The sequence below is a fragment of the Apostichopus japonicus genome, chromosome 16 (assembly GCF_037975245.1).
Source record: "Apostichopus japonicus isolate 1M-3 chromosome 16, ASM3797524v1, whole genome shotgun sequence".
Classification (NCBI taxonomy): Eukaryota; Metazoa; Echinodermata; class Holothuroidea; order Aspidochirotida; family Stichopodidae; genus Apostichopus; species Apostichopus japonicus.
The window spans coordinates 10,318,158-10,325,469 of NC_092576.1; positions in this window are offsets into that span (position 1 = coordinate 10,318,158).

The window sequence follows — 7,312 nt, forward strand, 5'->3', positions numbered from 1 at the left end:
AAAATGTTCGCTGCTCGCCCCAATGAAGGCTAATTTGAGGTTCATGTGATGCTGTAAAGGAGGTTTTATACTCTATTATGCTAAATGCTAAAGAAATGATGGTTGCTAAGTCAAAAGTTGATGCAAATTTTTTTATGTATACTTGACAATTACAATGCGGTTTTTTCGGACGCTGTGCGGGTCAGCGGGTTTGGGTGTTAGAATGCGGGTCTAATTCCCGCGAATTGCGGGTCAGTTGGCAGCTCTGCATTTAATTTTAAACCAGAAAACGAAAAGGTTTAGACTAGTCTACCACTGCTATTCCTCTCGATTTTTTTAATTTCCAATCATATGATTTAGCGGATGTTCGGAACACTTTTTGGCTCACCTTTGGGGGGGGTGGCCCCCCTTGCCCCCCTTGGATCCGCCAGTGCTTCACAGTCAATCCGTTGAGATATAAACACAAACTGATCTTCGTGCTACGGATATGATCTATTTAACACATTTGTATTCCATTTTGAATGCTTCTAAGGTTGTGTTTATATTACGATTGTTTTTGCTGATGGTGATTTTGGTAATTCGGAACATTTTCATATCGGGGTGATTAATATTTTGTTATTTATTTTGACACGGTGCTCTTAGTTTAATATTAAAGCTAATGGTTAAATGTTAGACAATTCGTGTATTAAATGCTACGTTTGTATTGCGTTTCATTTTGTTGTAGTGATTGCATTTGACGTTACAATTAATATATACTTTAAAGATGAACATTTTTAAACATGAAGGACAAAGTTTGCGTCATCCCGCTATAGATTCATATTGGATTTATTCATGCAGCATACTAACCAATAATTACATACACAAAAAAGAGTACTAAATAATCATTATGTTCACCATCTCTTACCACTAACGAATTCATGTTAATATCTTCAATAAATAATATCTGAAACAAAACGAATATATCGTTTCATGTTTACTCTAACTGCATTTTTAACAACAAAGGTTGTAATACAGATCATGTAACAGGTTTGATACTACTAAGTCTTTTAATGTTGCTGCTTTTTTTTTATATTGATGCTGATCTTATATGAGGTTCATATGCTTCAACACTTTATATGCTATGATTTACTTTTGATGGTACACGTGTTCCCCATGTGATTATTTATACGATGTTACTACGGTGAGTTGTCATTGTGAATGATTGTTTTACCTTCTTTGAGCTCTAAACATGCCCACCATGCAAATTGGTAATGCTTAAACTACAAGACCACGAAACGTCTCTTTTAATATCAGTTTACATTAAGTATAGTTTCTCCAACGTAAATCCCCACTTATTTGTGGCTAAAGATATGGAAACTTAAGGTGTTAGCAAGTCAGCCGATCAATAATAACAATTCAATCTACGATCGACCACGCCTGACGTGTTTAAATGTTATTCCACATTCAGAAATATACAAATTCTAGGAGAGTTCCAAGTCACGGAATTATTTGGAATGTTGTTTGTCTTCGATGCTATGTGTACGCTGATGCCAGCTTTCCTTCCCACACGTTACATGTAACGCTGTATAACCGTAAAGCTCGGAAATGGAAGCGCTATACAACATTAAAATGAGATCCCTGCATATTGATTCGCCAGCAGTGTTTACATTTTCGATCATTTGTCTTGATGCGCAGGTTCCAAACAACAAAATAAATAGTACACGGTAATGGTATAATATGTGACGAACAATTTATCATCTCAAAAGTTGTGCATCAATTAATTGATAGTAAAAGGAGTCAGACTCTTAATTAACAGTTTGCAAATAAGGTATTAAACATTTCAGTAAACTTGAGGAACTCTATTGTCTTGGTCAGCCTCCCAATTACCATCAATGAGATTTGCGCCCCTGAATGGACCTGTCGTTATACATGAGAAATGACATGGCTACTGTCTGGAGTTCAGACTGTCGCATATATTGAGGCAGTGATGATCAGTGAGGAATTGCGGTAACTACCGGGTGTTTCGGGTGACTTTTTATTACATTCTATCACACAGTGGATAAGCAGTTTGCTAACAGTTTTTGTGTTATAAAAAAAAATTGCAACAGAACCCGCGTAGTGTTTTAACTATGGGAAGCTATTTGTTATGCTATGTTGACTGTTAAAAGTTGAAGTATTGTTGCAATTCTTAGCTATAGCCGGGAATCCTCGCTATCCGTCCCAGTTGTTTACTAAGACGTAAGCAATTTTGCACCTGGGGATGTGTTTACCATCTGTTGGAAGTGTTGAGCTTCCTGTACGGAAGAGTAGAATGGACTTTTCAATTGACGTTTGGATGAGATGCAAAAACTCGTCAATATGACAGGAAGTTGAAAACTGACGTTTTGACGATGAATTCTAACTCTTCAAAATATCGATAATCTGAAAATCGCCGTTTTGTTGAGATACATCAAATCATCATGAAGAAAAAAAAAAAATATCTTAAAAGGGATGTCACCGAGACGACGCTCAATGAAGCTGAACAGGTGATTGTATGTTTTAGCCCATTTATTTACACGCGTGGTTTCAACAAGACCACGGTGAAAACTAGAAAGTAAAAATATCAAAACATCAATATACAAACATTGGTGAAATAAACACATGAATTGAACAAATCAATAATAAGATAATAACAACATAATAATGCATTGTATTTCTCCGTATTTCTCCGTATAACAAATAACATTTGGCAACATGAAACAAGACATAGAGAAAGATTGGCGACAATTACATTCTTGATAATTAACTTACAATCGTTACCGGGCAAAACCAACAGCACGACAAACTGCGGTGTACAGGGGTTTACAGGGATTAACGGCGGCTTTCTGGGGTTAACGGCGGCTTTCTGGGGTTAACGGCGGCTTTCTGGAGAATGTACAGAAAACCAACAAGTAATAACCTCTGGCGATATATTCTACTCCAGATACTCTTACAAATAAGCAAACAACGAATACACAAAAAAGGCAATAATAAATAACAGGCACGAGCATACAGCAAACTCACATTAAAGACAAATATCTAAATGCGATATTGAAAGAGATATACAATTACAATACCAAGCCCCTTAATATTTATATAAACAATTAGAATACTTGAAACTGTTCATAGTATTGCACATTTTTTTTCTGGAAGTGAGTTCCACGGGCACGGTGCACTGGAAGCGAACGTTCTCAAGCCGTAAGTCTGTGTTTTTACTCTAGAGATGAGTAACATCAGCGATGAATTAGAGCGAAGTAAGCGTGTGGATGATAGTCGGAGCTGAAACAATTTGGTGAGGTAGCTTGGTCCTACATTGTGCATACTTTTGAACACCATCAGAAGTAGTTTGTAGTTGATTCGTTCACGTATCGAATGAATGACATCGCAATTGCACAAGCAAGTACGTTTCTTGTTTGCTTTGTTGTAACATAACCGAAGCGGTGGAAATGGTACACAGCTTTAGCTTTCAGCCAACTTCCCATACCAAAACTGTGTGCCTGGTACCGCATACTTATTTAAGGCTAAAACGTATCAACTGTACAAAGTGTATATGTCCGTCTCACATTAATCGCTTTTTTTTATTTTGTTATCGCCAATTGTGTACAATGGGAAGGGAAGTCTCCTATAAAGTCTTCAAAAGACTTAACAAAGTAGGAGACTCCCTGGAAGAAAAGAAAAAAAAAAAGAAAAAAAATTGTGCAAACATCAATAATTCAGTATATACGTAAGGATTAAATATACAGTAATAATAATAACCTAATGGCGCTGAGATGGATACGTGAATAGACAATATAATACTAGAACGAGTTAATAAATCCCTTTCTCAAATGTCTGGTGAATGTGGGTTTTTGAAGGTATAGACTTCAGCTTTTTTGATAGATCATTCCAAGTTTGTATAATTGCTCTATTACGAAGACCGTAATTAATTACGTTAATTAATTACCTTACAATGTAGTGTACGATAAAGAATATCGTATGATATCAGAAAGTCAAGAGAGGAAACCGTGGATATTGATGACTATCGATGTTCTCATTCATCTTGAAGATTTTTTCTTGAAACTTCTAATTGAGATTTGCTATTACTATATGATTGCCATCATTCAGCTATTAACAACCTTCACGCACAATGAAGTTTAGTTGATATACCTAATATTATTATACACAAAGTTGCTGTATGTATGTCGTTCGCATACCATTTCCTGTTTTTGTGATGACCTATACAAGAAAGAAGAGAAACGAGAAGTCCTAAATTCACCCGTAACATATCCACATATCCACATGATGTAGAGGTAAAGAGACCTTCAAAAGTGCAATTGCGGTTTTGAGGAAGGTTTTCTCAATAGAATGTTGAATAATGCGATCTGTTATAAATCATCGTAATGATTAAATCACCGTGAAATTGTTACAGTGATGCAGTTATGCGAGGTGTTTCATTTTCGAGTAAGTACAAAAGGCGTAAAAATCATAGTAGGCTTATATTTATTTGATGTAATGCATTTGCAAGCGGTATATTTTACAAGTTGGTAAATAGAACGTTATTTTTTCAACGACGAAGTTGCAACATGCTAATTCACTGCTCCTGACGGATTAAAGAAGCACAAAACAAGTGTGTGTGTGTGGGGGGGGGGTGGGGGGTAGGGCATATAATTCGAGGGGCAGTAGCACACGTGATATTGATTAAACCACAAAGTTGCCTCAAAATATCCTGAAAATGGTTATATTGTGATTTTCGTATCACAAATTCTACCTTTTGAATATTTATGTCAACAAAATGACAGATCTTAACTTATATTTATTGAAACCATTCACCAAAGTTTTACCATACGATTAGTCAGAAAGGGGCACTTATAAGTACGAAAATTGAACGAAAACCTTTTTTTTACTTCAAAGAGGTATTTCTATTTATGCAAAGATAATGAGAATGCTACTTCTTAACTACTGGGGTTACCGTCTGCACACAACCATGAAACAACTCTGAGACTAGGCCTATATGTCGGAAGAGAAGAACCAAACTCTTACCTAAAATGTCTGTTGAATTAAAGGGTGTGAAGACTGGCGCAAAAAGAAACGTCTAATGCCGGTAATTTGACCTAGTTTCGAATGAGGTGTAACAGAAGTGTTACACACCACCATCGATCCCAGAAAATACACACACAGCTTGCTACCGTCGGTAATTAGACACCAGTGTACAGTCAGTACATACAGCTGCGGTCAATACCCACAGCACAGTATACAAACAATACAGCGATGGACATCTCAGGTCCAGCTAAAGATAACAATTAAGGTATCACGTTTCATTACTGTCTGCATTTTGTAGCGACACGAACAAAACGTTATTTGCAAGCAACAGAAAGTTACCCTTTTTCAGATGGCTTCACGCGGTTTGGGGCGAGTTTTCAATGCCTTTAACGTAGACGCTATACACCGTCGTAGAGTTCAAGTTGTGACCCTTATTTCAATAAGGCGAAATTAGCACGTTTGTCAACTTACACTCAACAATGCCAATTTTGAAATAGTCTGTGGTTTTCCAAGGTGATAATCGCGACAAGGAAAACAACACAGAGGTAATCAAGCAAGAGGTGGTATCATAAACGATCATAATATCTGAGTAACTGTTGCCGGGTGATAAAACACTATAGCTTATTTTACGGGTATTTTCAATAATTGGAAATCTATTGGTAAAAGAGAAGTTTTTGAAAATCGAACTCAAATATTATCTTACCTACATGGAACGCCAAAGAGAGAAATATTAACCTTCGATGAATGATAAGTTTGTCAACTCAACTAAGTTGGGTGACCGAAATGAAAAAAAAAAGAAGAGGAAACGATCGCATGAACTGAAACGAAGCTAGCGTCAACATCAACCCCACACTATCAAGGATAGTTATAGAATCAAATTTAAATTGTTGTAATGGACGGATCCAAAATTTGAAAAAAAAAATGCTGGATTTGACCCTGAAGTCGTCGAAGCCAATTCCCATTAAGGGAGGGACCCCCCCCCCCCCTCTGTTAATTCTATGCATTCTGAGACAATTGGAGTGCTATGTAAATTTTGACATTTGATAGCTAAGGTTAGTCTAGATTCCGTTATTTCGGTCCATATAACAAATGCATGATATGGTTACCTTTCAAGTAATATACACAGTGTGCGTTGTCAATGCACCAGGTAATTGATACTGGCTTCACAGTCAATCCGTTGAGATATAAAGCAAACTTTTCTTTCGTGCTACGGATATGATCTTACGAAATGTTTAACGTGTTGTATTCGATTGTGAATGCTTCTAAGGTTGTGTCTATGTTACGATTGTTTTTGCTGATGGTGATTTTGGTAATTCGGAACACTTTCATATCGGGGTGGTTACTATTTTGCGATTTATTTTGACACGACGCTCTTGGTTTAATATAAAGGCTAATGGTTAAATGTTAGACAAGTTTGTATTGCGTTTTATTTTGATGTAGTGCTTACCTTTGACGTTACAATTAATATATTCATTAAAGATGAACATTTTTTAACACGAAAGACGAAGTTTGCGTCATCCCGCTAGATTCATATAGGATTTATTCATGCAGCATACTAACCAATAATAACACACATAAAGAGCAATAAATGATCATTATGTTCACCATCTCTTACCTCTAACGAATTCATGTTAATATCTTCAATAAATAATATCTGAAACAAACGAATATATCGTTTCATGTTTACTCAAACTGCATTTTTAACAACAAAGATTGTAATACATATCATGTTACAGTTTTGATACTACTCAGTCTTTTCGGTCAAATACGTGTTCAACTGTTTGGAGAATGCCCGCAATAACTAAGCTTTTTTACATGTGGACTATTTTATAGCCTTCAATATGGTTAGATGTATTGTTTAATTTACTGGACTTTTAAGTGTTAACAATATTCTATTTACGCATAACGCCCTCTAATTTTACTCCCTTCTAACGAACTGGAATGGAGGCATTACGAAAGTGGTTTGTAAATATACATTTTGGTGAGCGTAAAATCCTTTCCGATATCATCGTTCAACAACATTGTAAGGTTTTCATTTCCTGGTATAGATAATTGGCAAGATAATTTGGTTAAGCAATCAACCATATATGTGTCAAGAAACTACAAGCAGGTCAGAAGCGAATGATATTCATGTTGGTAAAGTATATTGAAGGCTGCTGTAGGATACCTATATTACGTAGTGAAATAAATACGTTGTAATAAAGTACAATTTTCTTCGAAGCCTGTTTATGTTTACAGTTTATTTCCGACGAAGGGAAATATTTGTCCGTATATATCGTCGATTACGGAAGCAATTAAGAGAGCAGACAAGTTGGTT